Source organism: Ambystoma mexicanum, chromosome 7q (assembly GCF_040938575.1).
Source record: "Ambystoma mexicanum isolate Mex_15411 chromosome 7q, UKY_AmexF1_1, whole genome shotgun sequence".
In the NCBI taxonomy this organism is placed as follows: domain Eukaryota; kingdom Metazoa; phylum Chordata; class Amphibia; order Caudata; family Ambystomatidae; genus Ambystoma; species Ambystoma mexicanum.
This window is the reverse complement of record NC_090941.1, coordinates 773,748,173-773,767,710: the sequence shown is the minus strand read 5'-3', so window position 1 is coordinate 773,767,710 and position 19,538 is coordinate 773,748,173. Positions and strand designations below refer to the sequence as shown.

Genomic DNA, 19,538 nt, shown 5'->3' with positions numbered 1-19,538 from the left:
ATTGTACTGGCAACTGCCATACAAAACATATTTTCTGATTCAGCTAATCATGGAGAATTACATAAGCCAACCACCAAATCTGTACCATATAGCACGGCCATGTGGCACCTTTCTGCCATTTCCATAAAAAGCACAACATTTATGAATATATAAGTTATTAAGCATATCCCTAATTTCATTTTCCACCAGCTCACCAACTCTCACATTTGGAGATGTTCAGATCAGTCAGAAACCTAGTTTAACTGGCCATTACAATTCCCAGAGTCACATGTAGATGGAGTTTATATCGCCAAAATCTCCTGGAAATTACATTAAAAAATGGTACAAAAATGAAATCAATCTGCCTTATGGTTGCAGAGAAAAAGGCCTAAATGATAATAGTCCTTTTAAATTAATTGTGAATCTTCATGTGGGACAAATGGTCCTGCTTCTGGCCATTTGTTTTCACTGGGTCAGCCTGTGCCCACAGTTTTTTTTTTATCAATCTCCTTTCCGTTGGAAGCTTGCTCTTTGAAGTAGATACACCCATTTTCACATATATTAGTCATGCTTCAGCCAAGGGGTAACTTTTCTTGAAGTCAATGCTTTCAGAGCTAGCTGGTCTGGAGAACACTGAATTTTGACACCTTTAGCAGGACATTTTATTGTGGTTGGTCATTAGATGGGAGATGTGACATACATGCTGGAAATGGGAGATTTCCTTTTGATGTTTTGCCCGCAGTCAGCAAAAGGGACTGCCTTAGGCTGACATTTTCCATGAAGGTAAAGTGGCTCTTTAAATGTCACTGAGGTTTTGTAGGTGAAGCATAATATACATTGCTTTTGATCAACCCGCACATCATGTTTTGTTTTCCTGACATTTTTCTGTGAGTTGTGATATTTGTTTTCACTTTCACTTTTTAAAACCATTTTTATTTGAACACATATGTGCAGGCCATTTTGGTTTTCAATGTTTAAAAATCCTATTTTCCATGTGACATGGATATTTGATTCCTCCTTCCTTTGTAAATTACAATGCTGGTTATCAATTGGTAATGACAGGTAGCACCCTTTCCACATGTCTCTTTAATTTTACTTGAAAAACTAAAACAAAGGGCAAGCCGTTTTTGATTCAGTGTTTAAAATCCTCCCATTCATGTGAAAGGAATTTCTGTTTGGGGCCTTTTAATGCACCCCACAACTACATGCTTTAAATGGGACTACCTTAAGTTTCTCTGCACAAGCCCAGCCACCAACAAGGAGAGGCAACCCACCTGTGTAAACAGCAGCCTACACATGTTGGCTCTCTGCTCATGCCCCTCTTCACCTCACAACGTCATTCATCATCAGTATCTCATGAGCTTGCCTTGATTCAAGCAAAGCACTTTCCCACCTATGCTTCATCTCTATGTCCCATCTCTGGTGCTTTCGTCAGACAAGTTCATCTGATTGCAGGCAAGTTACTATCAGCCAGACCCAGGTTTTCTTTGGGCCAGCGTGTTTAATTGCCACACCATCTATTTTTAGTGGTTCTGGAGTCTGGGAGAGACCTAGTGTAAAGAAACGCACTGGAGGGGTGTCATGGTTATGGGCCAGAGGCATACTTGCCGGCCCTCTTTCTGTATTGCTCATAGGGATAGGTGGAAGAGACAATCAGGAGTGGCATGGGTTAAGGCTCTGAGAACCCAGAGTATGTCATCCAATCACTGCCAAGGGTACTTCCTGCTTCCCCCAACATGGACAAAGGTTCCCAGCACAAAGCAAGCAGCGCGGTCTAGTCTCTGGGTGTGGTTCTCTATATAAACCACACCCAGGGACCAACACGCGCTTCGTGTGAATTCTGTATCACACGCTTACCTAGACTTCTCCGCTCCTGCAGTCCGTGTGGACTCCTTCGTTTATCTGCAGTCCATGTGGACTCTTCCGTTTACCTGCAGTCCGTGTGGACTTCCCCGCTTAACTGTAGTCCTGTGTGAACTTCTCTGGAGTTGTTTCGCTTTCGTTCCACGGCCTACAAAGCATAACAGCACCTGAAAAGGAAAGACAAGAACAGGTAATTAAGACCGGCCAGTGTCGGAACTTTGCTTCGCCTTCAGCAACGCGTTAAAGTACCGCTCTGAAACAGCTTACTGACACTCACCTTCAGATTGTGTTTTCTCGTCTGGAACAGCTGTTGGTCCTGCCTTCTCGCTCCTTTCTTCCGTCCAATACTTCAGCACCTCCCGGAGCGGACCTGAGAAGAGAAAGACAAGGTTAGTCCCAGAAAATATTCGCTCAGTACTCTCACCACATTCAGGCTGCAAAGCACTCAGTGCAAGGAACTCTGTCCAACCCAGTGAGGCAACTGGGGAACTGAATTTACCTGGTACCAGAACTTACCTGTTAAACCAAACCGAGTGAGTTAACTGGGTCTCAGAACTTACCATTGGCACAAGGAAATAAACCAGTGAGGCAACTGGTCCTGAACTGAACTAACTCATACCTGAACTATAGCCGTTACACACGGCCATCTCCAGCCACTCCTTCCGGACCCCAGACATTGCGCCCCTGCAAGAGCTGGATGGAGAGCTCGCCTAACTAAACAGAAAGATGAGCCATCCCCTGGTTGGGAGGGAGCTACATTCCTGGTTAGTGGGGACTGGGTAGAAGGGTGGGGGTTTTGGACTCCTCACCTCTTCTTTTCTAAGAACGTTCCCTTTCTTGGCAGATAACCCATTCAGCTGTAGAGGGCAAGTAGGAATCAAGAGAAGGCCCGGTGGACTCCATCGCTCCTGCGGAGGCTCAGGTAAGCGTGACAAGGGGCGGTCTGTGCTTCTGCTCTCTATATGGTAGAGGAGAGGCACAGAGGACCCCAGCCAAGATTCTCTATTATTGGTAAACGTGGCAAGCAACCAAGGCCTAGCTTCTCAGGAGGTGATGCGGGCTGGTTCTTAAGTACAGTGTAGTCCACAAGCACCCACAAAGGAATGTCCACACACTGTATTAGTTAAAACACAGTCTTTATATAAATAAGGTTCAATGTTATATACACTATCACGATAATAGACTTTGTGCTCCAACAATTCTAAAATGCTAAATATATACAGTCCTAGGTGGTATCACTATCACTCTGATTACATTAAAATGCATCAACTGTACTCAGAAACCCTTACACTAGGCACAGTTCCGTATGAGGATCCCCCACCTGGGCAACCTGTAAATGAAGATGCACTACAAGCCCAGTCCAGATATTGTCTATGAGTCTTATCTTCTTCTATAGTTCTGCAACCTAATGTACCTTGTGTTGTAGAGTTCTTCGTCAGGGAATCGACCGGCCCTTCTTGAGTTTGCTCCCTTTGAAGCAGGAGCCACGGGTCGTCGAACTTCAGAGATGAAGAAATCTTGAACGTTGTCGTTGAGGCAGCAGCTTCGGTCCTTGCGGTGCTCGTAGACGAGTGATCAAAAACATCCTGCAACTGGTGAAGCGTGCGATGCACCTCGATGATGATGGTTCCTGGCTGCAAAGAGTTAGTGAAGAACTTTGGCCTAGCAAGGGTGTCGAATCATTGGCTTCTGGTGTCGGCGAACGGGACGGGATCACGGCTGGCCTCAGTAACTTCGTCAGCATCTCTGAGGTCTTCGGGTGGTGGGAAACCCACCGGCGGATTCTCCTTGATCATCGGCAACCTTGACTTTCTCCAGCAGGACGAATTCGGTCGATGGTGATGAACAAGGGAGTCCCTGGATCAAATGTTCCTCGACAAACGGGTGCACAGTGGCTCTGGTCGGCGACGGTGGTCAACGACTGTGGACGGCTGTCCGGTGCTTTTCTTCGTTCTCCTCTGCGGTCCCCTTCTTCGGTCGGTAGCCCTTCATAGGTCAGTCTACCAGGGAGCTTTGGCAAAGATCAGATGGTTCACGATGGTCCTTCTTTGCTCGGGGAGAGGTCTCCTTACCAGGCCCTCTCTTGGATCGGTTCTTGAAGACACAGCAGCTTTTAGATTACACGGAAGAGACCAGCAGTTCAACTTCTTCTTTCGGCTCAAATTTGAGAGTAAGCATCAAGTATCAATTTGAATGATTTCTAGCAGTGAGAGCCCCCCAGATATACTGTTGTCCTCCCATTCACTCCGCTGGGTCACACTCAGGCAACCAATCACTCAGAAGGGCATTCAGGCAGTCAGTCAGCCAATCAGGCGCATGATGCATTCAGGCCATTCTTCTCCATCCAGACACTCAAAACAGAGAATGTGGATTCCAACAAGTAATCTGCCATTCAGCACTACACACTGCATTCATGCCAGTTTCGGGTAGGGCTGTTTCAGTCATTGTGTAAAACACCAGCTACTAGACACCCATAACACAGAATACTTATTCGTCAGACACTCCATTCACCCAGGTCCCTCCCCACGGGCATACCCACAACATACGGTCGTTGGGAAGGCTCCAGCCAGTCTGGTCAGTACTTCCCCACACTACCATATATGGAACTACTACCCAACAGCCAGTAAGGGGGAAGGGACAGAGTCAAGTCTTCCCGGGACTTTGGGAAAACCAAGGTAACAGGTGATGGACGGCAAGAGGCCACAGGGGCAATCTTGTCTCCATCAGGAATCGCCTGATTCCAATGACAGGGCCTGGGCATTCCACAATGGAGGACGCTCAGGGCACCTGTTAATTCATCATGGAGCTGCAACCAGCCCATACCCTGCTCTGTGGGCCACACACAGGTGCCCAAAAACATACTCTAGGAGTACAAGGTCGTACTCCCACCCATGGGTGCCATATAGGTATCCCAAGGGTCTGTTCAACAAACCAAATACAGGAAGAGCCGCACCACCAGGAGTCCCACATGAACTCCTGCACGGAAAACAAGACAGAACATGCATGATAAAGCAATAAAGGACAAGGATTCAGAGGCCCTGATTCTCTGAAGCATTTCCAGCATCACACCTGGTTGGCGCGACCACTTTAGGCAAGTCCAAGTACTGATGATTCCATATCTCTCCCTATCCCAATTTTGTTCCACTGCAGCTGCTCTCCCAGTTCATCATACCTCTATGCCTTGTGCTTGAGGGAAGATGCCCACTCCTCTGCTGTTGAGCCCAGATGGTCCCAGGCCACTTTCAGGCACACCTTTGTTGAGGGACAGATGAATACTGCATGCATAGATACTGCCCCACCCTCGGCCCAATATCATACAGGTGAGAGACATTACTCACTAAGGCATCCATACCGCCCATATCCTAGACAGATAGAGAAGGATATAGATTCGATATAAGCCAAAAATGGCAAGAATAAATAAACTTACAATGAAATTGCATGTGTGTGACTAGACACGAAGCACATATGCAGCAACGTGAAGAAAACACATTATGTCAAATATGTGAAGGATATTAACAATGCAACCATAAACACATGAAGAATACTAACATAATAATATATAAGCTGAATGCAACATGAAAAACGTGTGTATAGCTCACTAACATAGACACGCAGCAGTAATGGGCAGCCATCTTTTTCAAAATGGAAGCTGCATCGCACTTCTAAGTAAATGAAAGGCCCAAGGTTTCACGAGATTTCAAAACACTGAAATAACAAAATCCAGATCCTTGCAGAGCTCAGACAATAGCTTGTAGCTTAAGCCAAGGTTACTAATAAATTAGGGAGGGTCCGAACACAACAGGAAAGGTACACGATAGTGATTCACAAGACTTCAGAAGAATACTCCCCATTTAATTCAAGTTTGAAAAAGCACAACTGACCATTGTAAGCCAGGTGCACAATAATTATAAGCCCAAAACTCCAAGAGAGTAACCAGTAGTAAATAAAACAATAACGCTCACACTAATGGTAGTTCAAATCTCAATAAATACAAGGTCAAATAATTCCAAATGTGGTCCTCTCGCATGTGATCTACCATTCAAGAACACTCTGTATTCATTAGTAATGAACACAGATAGGACACCTGCCGCACTCCTCACGGATATTCCCAGACATGAGGCATTTACAAGGCCACCTACTGAGGAATCACCTTGGTTCATGGCCTAGGAACAAGGGATGGTAACTTATTTCTTGAAGGACGACAGCCTGCAGACCTCTGTCCCCATAATCCTGTTTGGTGCATGTCTTGACAACCTGTCAGTAGCTCAAGGTTGATCAGTAGAAGGCCAACCAATCAAAACCTCTGATATTAGGCCGCCCAGTACGTATTATACCAACCAATAAGATTGAGCAGAGATGATGGATATTCACTATTATCAATTTAAAGATGGTCTCAGGAGGAGCCATCATATTGTGATTATCTAATTAACCAGTGTACAATACATGTGTACTTAATACCCTTAACCAATCTCCTTAACCCGTAGGTTTTGGTAACTAAGATTGTAATGTGATGTCATTTGTGATGATTCTTCACCTTAAAAGATGTTGTTTTGTATGGAAGCTCTGAAAGCGACAATCTTTTTATTTGTATGCTGTCCCTGATTTATTTTGGATATTAATAAAGCTGGATTTTACTCTTCACTTTTTCTGCTTCTGTATTTGAGTTATGTTTTTCTGACTCTTGATCCTCTGCATAAAAATGTTTTTTTCCAGGCCGTCATTACACCTTGGTAGCTCCTTGGGGGATTACTTGGAAGCAGGTAGGGTTAGTGCTGACTCCCATATGTCCCTGTGCTACATTGGTGAGTCAAAGGCTGAAAAGGGGGGCACAATGAATGCTTAAAATCTATAAAAGGGCCACTTATCAGGACACCCTTGCATGGTTACCAAGCAAATGAAGTGAGCAATATCATTGGCACTCTCAAATGTGTAAACGGCATTCCTTGATGTGGAGTACCATTCTCACAGTTCTCAAATCACAGTGAGGATGCATATCCATCTCTATGGACCTCTGTGGTTAAATGTGATCATAGCCTCTCTTATATTGAAGCCCTCAGTTCTAGTCTCAGTTCTAGTTACATTAAAGTGATTGATCAATCTTACTGCAGATGGGATTCTTCATTTGTGCCTTTCAGTGAGAAGCTTTAGATTGGTTGCATGCACCAAATCATTCCTGTCAGCTTTATCAACATCATGCAATGGTTCTTGACCCAGCCTCAAAATGACTGTCCTTTGTGATGTTTCATGCTGGGAGAAGAGAAAGAAGTAATTGCCAAAACAAAACAAAAACTGACAGTTCAGCTCTTTAAAATGGCTGAACATACAGGTGGGCCTGACAGCAATCTCTCAGAAGGAAACGGCACAGAGCAAAACACCCTCTGAAGTCCAGGATAGATGGTGGAGAATAGAGAAAGCTTTCCTTCAGTAGATGGGATTTCTCTGTTGTATCGACAACTGGGTTCAAAGGAGGCTGAGTAACAGGGACTGCAAGCACGGGAGACAGCGGTGGAACAAGAATAAAAGAGAATGAGTATCAAAGCCAAGAAGGGCAGAGAATACAAGAAATGCAGAGAGGGCATAAACAGGTGGATTACCTGAGTTGCAATTGGACCCGATACTCCAGTTGACTCACCTTTACCTTCTGTGGTCTGGTGCAGTATGCGGCAGCATCTTGGAAAAACAGCTAGACTGCCTTCCTCTAACGAAAAAGGATTACGCTGAGCTGCTGCTTGAGGTGGCTACAGATGGCCCAGGACCTCATTGGGATCCTAATAGCATGCTTTCCCCCCCGCCTTCTGGACACAGTTTCCCTGGGTCTGAATGATACGAACAGAGTATGAGGTTTGGAGCATGAATGCGAGAAGCTGATTCCCAGGATTGATCTGAGATACTGCATCTCTTCCAATCAGACAGGTATTGGAGAGTACCTCTGTGGTTTTGAGAATCACACAGTCAGCGTATTACAAATTCAGGTTCTCCGTCAATCAGTACTGGAGGGGGAGAAGTCCTGTCTCAGTAAACAGATTTATTGTAAGGGTTTTACCAGTGATATGTGGAATACAGAGTGCATCCTTTCCCAGGAAGGGGGTAATGCTGATTTAAAAGCTACAGAATGTATCACCTTAAGGATAGGAAATGAGCCAATAAACAATGGGGAAAATTGAGAAGCTTTCAATCAATTAGATAGGAATTTGGTGGCTAACCAAACTTGATCCCCAATCTGGTATTCATGGTTCTCTAGATAGCGCTCATCGTCAACTTTTGTAACCTGTTCTCGTGTATGTATTAGTACAGTATGGACTCTTTCATATCCTTCTTGAATGGTATGAATAAGGTAATCAACCGAAGAAACATTTGTCTCTCTTGGGATCTTTTCGAGGAAAGCCTTGGGTTGCATACCATATGCGCAATAAAAAGGGGAGGTCCATGTATATGAAGGGACATAATTAATATGTGCAAATTCCGCTGAAAAGAAAGATACCCATTCTTCTTGGGCAATCGTGTCAAAGCATTGCAAGTACTTTTCCATTTACTGAATTATCCTTTCCATTAAACCATTGGACTGCTGTTGATAGTCAGAAGACATTGCCTTTTTGATGCTAACGTATGAAGATAGTTTGGTCCGGATGTGTATTGTGGTCTCCAATCAAAATTGACAACTAAAAGGAGGAATATTTCCTTCAGGAAAATATTTGCCATTTCTACCACACTGAGAGCTTTGGGAAGTGAAACGAATGCAACAATTTCAAACACATCTATTGTTACTATTGTTGTGCTAAAACCTTGGGAATAGTGCAGCTTTATTACAAAATCTGGGGTGATGACTTCCCAAGGGACTGTTGGTAGAGTTGGTTGTTGTAGCTTCCTGTTTTCTAGTGTGGTGGATCTTTTACTTTGGCCACAGACCACGCAGAATGATACGTATTCAGGAATGTCAGAGTGAACTGGTGACCACCAAAAGGTCTGGAAGACTAAATCTGTGGTGGTCTTGATTCCAAGTTGTCCTGCTACCCTGCTATCATGGCAAGGTGATAGTATCATCTGTTGAAACCCAGCAGTAAGTATCAATAGACATGATTCTTTGAAGAGTAGTCCATCCTTGTTGGAGTATTTATTTATGCATTTATTTATATACAGGAGAAACAATTCTCTTTTGGTCACAAAAGAACCTACAATAGATAAGAAATCCTATTTGAGAGAAAGCAGTGAACTTCTTACAATGGGGTGAGCTTGAGGGACATTCTGACCAGGTTGTGGAGGAGAGTAAATGAAACAGTAACCGGGGACAATACATACGTGGATATACATAGATTAAGGACAACCAACATTGGACATTTTGAAGTGCAGGTAGCAGGTACTGTCAGCTGTGCTCGGGGTATGACCACGATGGGCAAGTGTTAAAATGGAGGCAGAAGATGTGAGAGACAGACATGTTAGAAGAAAGGGACCATTTTTAGCTAGCAGGCAGATTAGAGGTAGGTTAAGAGAGTAACTCAGAGGTGAGGAGGTAGGCTTTTAGTTTGGTATTGAAACAATCCATGTGGACTATTTCTCAGATATCCAGGGGAAGAGAATTACATGCAAGTGGAGCAAAAAGAGAGAAAGAACAGAAGTGAGAGGAAACATAGGGAGGGTTGGAGCCACAAGGGTAGTCGAAGAGGCATGTCAGAGATTACGAGGTGGCTTGTAGAGTCAGATAGAAAAGGAAATTTACAGTGAGTGGTGCCTTACCAGGAGAAGAAATTTAAATCTGGCCCCGTTTTACATCATCAGCCATCCAGCCTGGTGACGGTACAAGGAAGTAGGTGTGATGCGTGGGAGTTCAAAGAGAGTCCTGGTAGCAATGTTAATTATCTTGTCGAGAGGAGAGAAAGCATAGTTGGGGAGACCAAAGAGGATGCTGGCACAGTAGTCCAGTTTAGAGAAGACAAGAGTGGTTAAGAGATGCTTTACGGTGTTGAAACGAAGGAGGTGCCCGATTTTCCTAATATTTTGGAGGTTGAGGCGAGCTGCTGTTCCAGTTTTGGAGATGAAAGTAGAGAAGGTGTGAGAAGGGTCATAGATTACGTTAAGATTTATAGCTGAAGATGATTAGGGGAGAGTGTCAGGTGGGAACTGGATAGGCAGAGGAAGAGTTAAGAGCTTTTGACAGGGAAAAAGAGCACTTCCATATTTAATGGCAGAGAGACAGTTGGAAATTTTGAAAGCGTGATCAGAGAAGAGTTCCGGAAAAGAGAAGATTTGGGTGTGAACCGCAAAGAGTTGGTACAAGAACCCAAAGGAGGAGATTAGTGCCCCAAGAGCAGAGGTGTAGAGTGTAAAGAGGAGCAGACCCAAAACAGAGCCTTGTGGAAAACTACAGTTAGAGAAGTCAGTTGAGAGGTGTTGTTGCTCCAGGGGACAGAGAATTGGCAAGGTGCAAGGTAGGATTAAATCCAGGCAAGAGATCGATCAGGAATTCAAAGAAGAAAGAGAGTATCAAGGAGATCAGAGTGATCAACAGCATCAAAGTCAGCAGACAGGTCAAGGAGAATTAGGATAGAGGATAGGTTGGAGTGCTTAGGCGAGGCGATGAAGTTGGAAACATTAATGAGAGCAGTTTCTGTGGAGTGACAGGAGTGGAAACCTGCTTGTAGGGAGACTCGAAGGTTGTGGATGACTAAGAAATTGTTAAGACGGTTGAGCACAATCCTTTTAAGCACTTTAGAGTAATGCAGAAGGAGAGACACAGTACGAAAGTTATTCAGTAGGTTCAGATCAGCCTCTTGCTTTTTTTTAGGAGCGAATGACTGTGGCTATTTTGAAAACAGAGGGAAAGCAAGTGGAGTGGGAGGACAGGTTGAAGAGTTCAGCGAGGTGAGTACCACTAAATGGGCAATAGGCTTGACTAACTGAGGAGCAATAGGGTCTGATGGGGCACAACAGGGGTTAGCCTTCATCAGTAGAGAAAAGGACTTGTCAGAATGAGTGTGACTAAAGTGGGAGATAGAGGCAAAGGATGATGGCAGAGTAGGTGGGGTGTAAAATGTAGGAGGAGGGAGTCTGAGGTAGATCAGGAGAGAGTCCCTAATTTTGGACATTTTTGCAGCAAAGTAATCAACTGGGTCATCAGCTGTCAGAGTGGAGTTGATAGTCTGTAGCCGGCAAGGATGGTTCGAGTGAGAGTCCATGATGGTTAGGTAGAATTCCCTTTTTGCTCTTTCAAGAGTGGACTTGAGAGAGGTCAAGGAAGAGAGTTAGAGATGCATGTCCTCATGCGAGTGGGTACGCCTCCCTTTGCGCAGTAGTTGATGAAAGTCTCTGCCGAAAAAGCATATGAATGGGGTGACCCATTGTTGAGGAGGCTGAGGATTAGGGGTGAAAGTAAGCAGTGGAAAGTGAGAGGAGAAGGAGCCATATAGCTGGGATTGGAAGCTGGAGAAGGCAATGTTGGTGGAAAAAGGCATGAGGTGTGAAACAGGAGAGTGATAACTGTAGGTCAGAGAGAAAGGGGGCATGGCAGAATGTTTAAATATCCTTTTAGTAATAGGTAAAGCAAGTGGTGAGGAAAGGTCAAAGGGTGGAAAGGAGATGGTGGTGCAAACTATTGAGTGATCAGCTATGAATGGTGTGACAGTAGGAATAGTGGCTGAGAAAGAGGTGGAGATGAATAAGAGATCCAAAGAGTTACCCCATTTGTGGGTAGGTAGGTTATGGATAGAGTAGAGAGCTTGGTCAATAAAAAAAGACTGACGTTTAGATCTCTGAGAAGTGGTTGGAAAGGGAAGTTTAAAGTCTCCTAAGAGAATGAGTTGATGTTTATTGGAAAGAGAATCAAGGAGTTGCCCAAGATCATCAAAGAATGGTCCTGTTGGACAAGGATGTCAATAGATGGAGATGTGAACTGACGGTGTTGGGTCTCGAGGAACAGTGGGGTTTCTTTTGATAAATATAAGTGTCTGGCTTTGGAATTTTTGCACGAAGGTAGATACTGTTATATAAATAGTCTGGATTGCAGAATGATCGCACTGGAAGTGTGTTGAGTGACAGGACAGTTCTTTAAGGGAAAACGTATCAGCCACCACAATGTTCATTCCGGGTATGTAGGTAACAAAAAAGCCATACTGAGCAAAAACGTATGCCCTTCTGGCCTGCCAGCGGTTTTGACATTCCATCTGTGGTCTGTACATTTCTCCATAGCATGACGGGCCCCCTGCAGTAAATGCCTCAATGCTTTAAAGGCCAGTTTGAATGCTACAAGCTCCTTTCCTAATACGCATAGTTATGTTCACTATCCTTAAGAGTGTGGGATAAATACACAAGTGGGTATTCTATGCCATCGTCATGTGTTTATTTCAAACCAACTCTTAAGGCCCAATCGGAGACATCCAACTCTACAATAAATGGGTATGATACATCAGGTTGACACAACACTGGGCGGTGGTAAAACAAATTTTCAATTAATTAAATGCTTCTTCAGCTTTCTCCGTCCACGTTGATAAGCATTTCTTTCTTTAGTAGTACTCCAAGAGGAAGGCTGACTTCAGCATCATTAGGAATGAACGATCAAAATTGGATAGACCAAGGAAACATGAGATTTCCTTCAGATTCTTAGGGGTGGTCCAGTGTTTGATTACTTTCACTTTCTTTAGGTCCATGCAAATCCCATTAAAGAAGAAAATGTATGCCAAATATGGGATGGACGTCACACTAAAAAGACATTTGTTAGGGTTTAGTATGAGTTTATGGTCTTTCGGGTGTCACAGATCTTCTTCTATGTGAGCAATGTGACCTTTATGGGAATCTGAATGGTCTGAAAACATAAGATAGATGAAACATTGAAAAACAGATGGGGCATTTGTTATTCCGAAAAAGTCATGACACATGTAAGAAATGTCCATAGACTGTACGTAAAACTCTTCAATATGTCTCCTTTTCTGATTCTAATTAAATGGTATGTCCCTAGCGAGTCAAGCTTGGTAAATATTATTGCACCTCGTGCCACTTCTAGAATCTAGTGCATTAGAGGCATTGGATCTTTGTCTTTGACTTTTACTCTTTTTAGCCCATTGTATTACAGACAACGACAGAGTTCTACACAATCCTTTTTGGGTATGAACAAGAGAGAGGATTCACAAGGTGCTCGAGATTCAGTGATCAGACCATTCTGTAGGCTAGTGTGGAGTTATCCCTCAAGAGATTACTTTTCTGTCAGGGAAAGAACATACATCCTTCTGAACGGGACTATGCCTCCTGGTATGAGGTCAACAGGACAATCAAACTTTCAATGGGGGAGTAATTCCTTGACTTGTGTGTAGGAGAAGATTTAGAGGAAATCTGTATACTGATTACTGTATACTGAGGATAAATTAGGCTGATATTGACAATGGCCATTAGAGTGGTTTGGTGGCTGTCCAATTGGCTTGTTTCAGAAATGGTTGCTTGGTTTTTGCCGTAACAGTTTCCCATGGAGAACGTGGGACTGGGGTGGCAATGGGGTTTTTGGGGAGCGAGGGCAGGACAGCAGGGTACACAGTTTCACTACTTGCAGTCGAAATTACAGAGGAAAACTGTCAAAGCATACCAGCAGTGAGGTACGTTTTGGAAAGTGGAAAACAGGTTAAAAAGGCAGACTCCTTTTTTAATGCTTAATGTAGCAGTAATCAGTATTGCGACTACTACCCAACCGTCTTTAATGTGGCATCCAACCTTTGCTTTTGCTTCTGACACAGGTTCACCCCAATAAATGCCCTAATGCGGAAAACTATATTGACATCGCCCTAACGACTTCCCTCTCACCATGTTATCTGCAGTTGTCAGAATGGTGGTGTTTTGACTGGATTCTTGGCAGCCATTGTATTATAGATGGATGTATTTAATCTTTTTCTCAAATTTAAAGCTCCTCAGAATATACTGTATAGGCCTCATTATAAGTTTGGAGGTAGCCTTGCTGGTAAAACCAGCAGGCTGCCACCAAACTTCCAAAAACCTCCGGCTCCCATGAATGGGCAATTACCGGGTCATTTGCGGGCGCCGGAACGGAATGCTACCCATTCCCATTTGAGCCCCATAGGGCTCAATAGGAATGGGGAGGTCGAATGCACCGGCACCATTCAGAATGGTGCCGGTGCATCCGACATGCTGTGCCCGCGGGTGCCGCTCTGCCCGCTAGGTCAGACCTGGCGGGCAGAAAGGCACCCACGAGCACAACTCGTAGTTTGCCGGTCCGGGAACTACGGTACCAGCAAGCTTACCGGTACCGTAGTTCCCAGGCCGGCAAACCTGTAAAGAGGCCCTATGAGTCCCTCTGATCACAATCACCAATTAAAATTGTATATTGCAGTGGCTGAATTTTGTTGCTCAAAATGCTCTCTTGCTGTTCAATTCTCTTAAAAAATGTATTTCCTCTGAAGGACCACCCATTCCTTCTGTTTCTGGAACGCTATCTAATTTTCTCTTAGTTGCCTCTCCCATCGTTGATGTTCCATATGCCTTCACATTGTCTCCATCTCACCCCCATGTTCTTATTTCTTCTGGTATTTTATTCTCCTGTGCTTTTTTCGAGGCATACTTTCTGAAATCCTCTGTTTTGATCACATCCCAGTTGCATAACCCCCAAACCCTCCCACTGCCCCCCAAGAGGTCTGATATCTTCTGAACGTTTACCTTCTCGCCATGTTCAAGACCTGTTTGCTATGTTTATTTTGTAAAAATAAATTCCATTTGTAAAGCGCCTGAGGCCTCTGGCATCAGGGCGCTGTTGCAAACCAGTTACATTTTTTTTTGACTTAGCTTCAAATCAATGTACATTTAGACATAGCTTATGGGAGGGTAATCATATTGGTAAGGGGGCTAGTCAAAGGTTTTGCAGTGATTAGGCAAAAAGCCAGGTTTTCAAGGCTTTGTGGGATGCCCAATAGGATTGCAGTGTTCTAAGGTCAGTTGGCATGGAGTTCCATTGGTGTGCAGCAACTGAAGGGAAGCGTACTCCTCCACCTTTAGCCCTGTACCAGTCCCGTCTAGTCTGCATCAAACGGTTCCATGTTTATAATATATATCAATTACTGACTTTAATGACAATACCTTTCATCTCTATACATATGAAGATTCATAAGTGTGTATAAATGAAACCATCAAGCACCCTCTCTGCCACTATTTCACTTTCCTGTGACATATTTTGTTTCTTCCAATTTTACCCATTGATAACAATTTCTACAGTTGTTTACATCTTGTAACACACAACATAACAATTATCCAGGTCCACCTTAACATGGACTTTCATACGAACAGATGCACGCCCTGACTAATAATATGTCCCTTCGGAAATGATGTCTTAAATTGAATTATCATAATTTGCCTCCTTCTGTCTCAACATGTGTTCCTTGTTTCCACTGCTTTGTTTCATCTGAGCATAAAAACATTTTAATAAACTAGGATTACTCTGATATATTTCCATATAGTGCACTGCCAACATGTATTTATTATTGAATACATACATGTTCTTGTATACGTAGTTTGAAACTACGAATCACAATTCCCACATATAATTTCTAGAACAGACAAACAAGTATGTATACAATAAATGTTGTGCTACAATTAATAAAATGTTGTATAGTCCACGTCGTCTTCATCTTTAAGTACGGTTATCTTATCCATGCCAATTTGCAGATTACACCATGATTACAGAGGTGGAATTTTGTCTCTTTACTTCTTAACCAGCTTTCTTCCTGTCCTGCAGTTCACTAAAATGACTATGAACTAGTCTGTCTCTTAATGTGGGAAGTTTTCTAAAAGCAGGAAAGGAAGTTACACCCACTACCTATTTTACGCATCTTCTTGGAAAATGCTCCAATTCGTAAACATCTTTTCCTTTGCACTGAAGTTGGTAAAAAAAAAAAACTCAGTTTAGGCAGCCCTTGCATGTGTTTCTTCGGACGTAACACCCCGAATGTGTGATTTGGCTCAAATGGACTTTCCTATTTATATATTTGTATATATATATATTCAATGAAAAAACTTTGCTGAAAGGACGTTATGGTTACAAGTAAAACTGAAAAACGTCAGAAATACACCAGTTATGGTAAACTAAGCAACCATAACTTGCAACACCAGTGTGCACTGCTAAGACTAACACCCAGGACATCAAATATGACATCAAAAATGTCATTGATGACATCACTAATGATTTCACATATCTGGGCCGCTTGTTTTTGTTTACTGACATGATTAGGCTCGTTTTTTGTTTTTACTGACAATGAGAATTTCCAAAATGTAAAATGTGTTATATATCTACACATTAACCTTTTCATATGTTCTTAAAGTACTTTCCATGGAGTTTAATCTGGGCTCATAGTGCACATACATGGGGCAATAAGCAGGCCTCAAACATACAATTAATGTGCGTACATGATCATTAACTCTAATGTTATTGTCATTTTTGGTGCAGTTGTTTCTTTCTTCCTTACTTTAGTTTCCCTGTATGTGCCTCTGATTTGCTTGCATTGTGGAACTTCATATGCATTGTTTGTACCAGCACAAGTGTGTAGTAAGTCTTCAATTGTTAGCTAGTTATTACATGTTTAACTTTACTCAAAACTCTGATACCATAGGTAGCATTCATTATTTTACTATCCAAAATTACAAGATTATAAATATTGTACTTCTATGGTTCATGCTGAAGCCATTGCCTATGTTTATGTATGATTAGGTTCCTGTATTAACAAAACCCAATATAATGTTTTGTTTAGATGAGCATATTCTTTAATAGATCAAGTAGTTCATGATAGGTCTCCCAATCACCCCTGACATCCTGTTACCAACATTATAAACACATCCCCTTGTAGGGACTTTTCATCAAAATTAATTTCATATTTGATGGTTTAACATATGCCAGCAGAGCTTCCACCGGCATAACTGAACGTAGAAGACAGATTTGGTAGCTGCTGACAATTCTACTGAATTCCACCAAATGTACACCTTAGGAGTGTGTCATGTACACTTACACAACCCTGGCACCCCCCCGACCTCCCAAAAAGCCCACACACACCCATGCACACACCCATTTCAGGTGTGTCACAGCAGCACTTATGTGGCGGAAGATACACCACAGAACTGTGGAAGCTGAAGATACATCGGGGCACACACCTGTCAGCGATTTTACTCCTTCCATTGAAACAGGTGTACACCCTTCTGGTGAATCAGTGGAAATTATGCTGGCACCAGAGGAAACTGTGAATCAGCCTATAAATGTTGTACAGAATTAGGGACAGTTCTGAGCATTGGGGTTGCTATGAAGTCATTCAATTCCTCCCCATAATTTGACTCTATTCTCACTCTCTCTCTCTATATAGATAAATATATACCCCAACTAATAGACTTCATTCATCCTTAGTTTCTAGCTATTCCTCCTCCTCCTTCTATATCTTAATTCCCCTCAACTATTTTAATCATCCCAAATCCTCAGAGCACAATTTCCTTTGACATACGCTCTTCAATCTGCTGTCATAGCTTTAAAACGGTTCTAAGGTTGTCTCCCAATTCTCAGGTCAACCGAAGCTGTCTACCACCAAGTGCAATTTCCTTTATTTTCTGGTATTTTCGTAATGTATTTACTCTTGTTTGTGCAGATTAGTGTTGAATGTACTGTAAAAAAGTCAAATACACAAATGACTAAATCAAACTAAGTGCATAGAGTGTGTGTGTGCGCGCGCGCGCGTGTGCGTGTCAGGGACATAGCAAGGTCCTTCTGGGTCTTTATATTGGACCCTCATCTTTCTGTTCATTCTTTCGTCATTGCGACAGTGACCCCTATGAAAGCCTATTATGAATGCATCTTGTGGTGGCAACACTTGCTGGAACGCCATACATGACCATTATGACATTGCACCATTTATCATAATTTCATATTTGCACCCAAACAATGAACCCCTAAAACACTACATTATATTGGAAAGTGAGAAAGTGAGACATCAATTACTGCACACTTCTGAAGTCCCACAGAAGGATAATGTACCCAATTTATGGAAAGCATGGAACTATGCCCGCTACCATCTACAATACATCTACAATAAATCAGGGCTATGTGTGTCAAAAAGTTTACAGTGTGTATGTAAGCATGTCCCTTACAGGTATTCCATGGCAGCAGTGTCACCACAAAATGTAAAATGCATGAAATAGCATACAAAAAACATGGAATACATCTGATATGTAAATGAATTATAATTCCCAGCTTGCTCAAGACCACGAAAATGAATTGGCTGAATCTGCTGTATTATATTCTCTTGCCTACATGACATATTTGGGATCATTTAAAATAATGTTGATTTCATGACGGGGACCGCCCACTTTAGGGCACATGTGCTGTTGGATCCCATGCATGCAGTTTACTTACTCCATTTACAAGGTGTAATGTAGAAATGAAGAGCAAAACCAGGTGGAATCACCTTTACTCTTCGGTTTTACTCTCTGTCTCATAAAAAATTAACGTCATCTGCAAACTACGCTGTTTACTAATGGATTCCTATGGACTCCGCCTTCTCTCTGGGTGTACTATTTTGAGGCAAATTCAGAAGGAAGCCATTGCCTTCGTGTCTGCATGAGATTCTCATGCAAGCTTTAAAGGAAACGCACGCACAAGACGGGGGACGTAAACTGTGCCCCTTCTTCGCCTTGTGTGCACTGAAAATGTTGCTGGAGCGTGAAATGGGGACATAAAAGCAAAAAGAGCTTGCGTGTATACCTCCATTTCTCGCACTGTCTGTTTTAAAATGTCCCCCATTGTGTACTTTGAAAATCACTTGATTATTACAACCATTCAGAAGGTATGAACGTACTCTAATTCACCGGTTATGCTTTTCAGAAAAAAAGCAACAATAACGAAATTACTGCAAGATTGAGCAATCACCATAAAACAAAATATTTCAGTTTGGTCTAAATATCCCACAGGCAGGAGCATCCATTGAATCTAAGTGCATTGCCTGTCTTTTAATATGCTGTCAGTCTGCCAGCCAACTAATTTTGTTTCACATATCTCTACTGCCTATTTGACTTATTTAATTGTTATTTTTTCATACCAATTTATTAAATAGAACAATGCTTGGTAGCATGATTGTTATATAGTGCCTGTGTTTATGTATTGTGTATAAGTAAAGGAAGGAGATGTGTTATATAGTGACTGCCTGTGGATGCTGTGAGCTGGTGATGTCATGTGTAGTGTTGCCTTGTGAATGTTAGAATGTTTACCCAGGAGTTCCACACTCATGCAGTTAGAGCTCCCCAGCCTGGGTGATGGGAGCCAGTGTTATGTCCTGTCCACTTATGTCTATATCTTCTTGTAACTGTGACTTAAGTACTTGCTAATAAACCTTAGAAGTTACCATAAGAAGCCTGGAAGTCACTTTGTACAATGATGTACACTTGTATAAAACTGGCAGGCAGAATTAAATGTCCTCGATAAAGTTCACTAATCATTCAAGGGAAAAACCTCCCCAAGCCCACCTTTCTCAAATTCCATTCAGTGGGAGTTGTCAGCATCATAATCGTAAACGAGTCAATATAACAAGGAAAGCAGACTATTTCTAATGGAAATCTCATTTTCCAATGTATTGTCAGTTTGGTTTTGGTGGGATTGTTTGCCTATGAAGGTACAGATTAGACGTTTGAGCATGCCATTATTGTTGCATTGCGCACAATGGATCAAAACACGTGAAATGTTGATG

The 19,538-nt window shown here is 42.6% G+C and overlaps 1 protein-coding gene across 4 annotated transcripts in view; it reads left to right on the top strand.

The window, feature by feature from the left end:
* Positions 1 to 19,538, top strand: part of GRIA4 (glutamate ionotropic receptor AMPA type subunit 4) — a 1,206,498-nt gene that overhangs the window by 1,086,923 nt on the left and 100,037 nt on the right. The window lies entirely within an intron of this gene.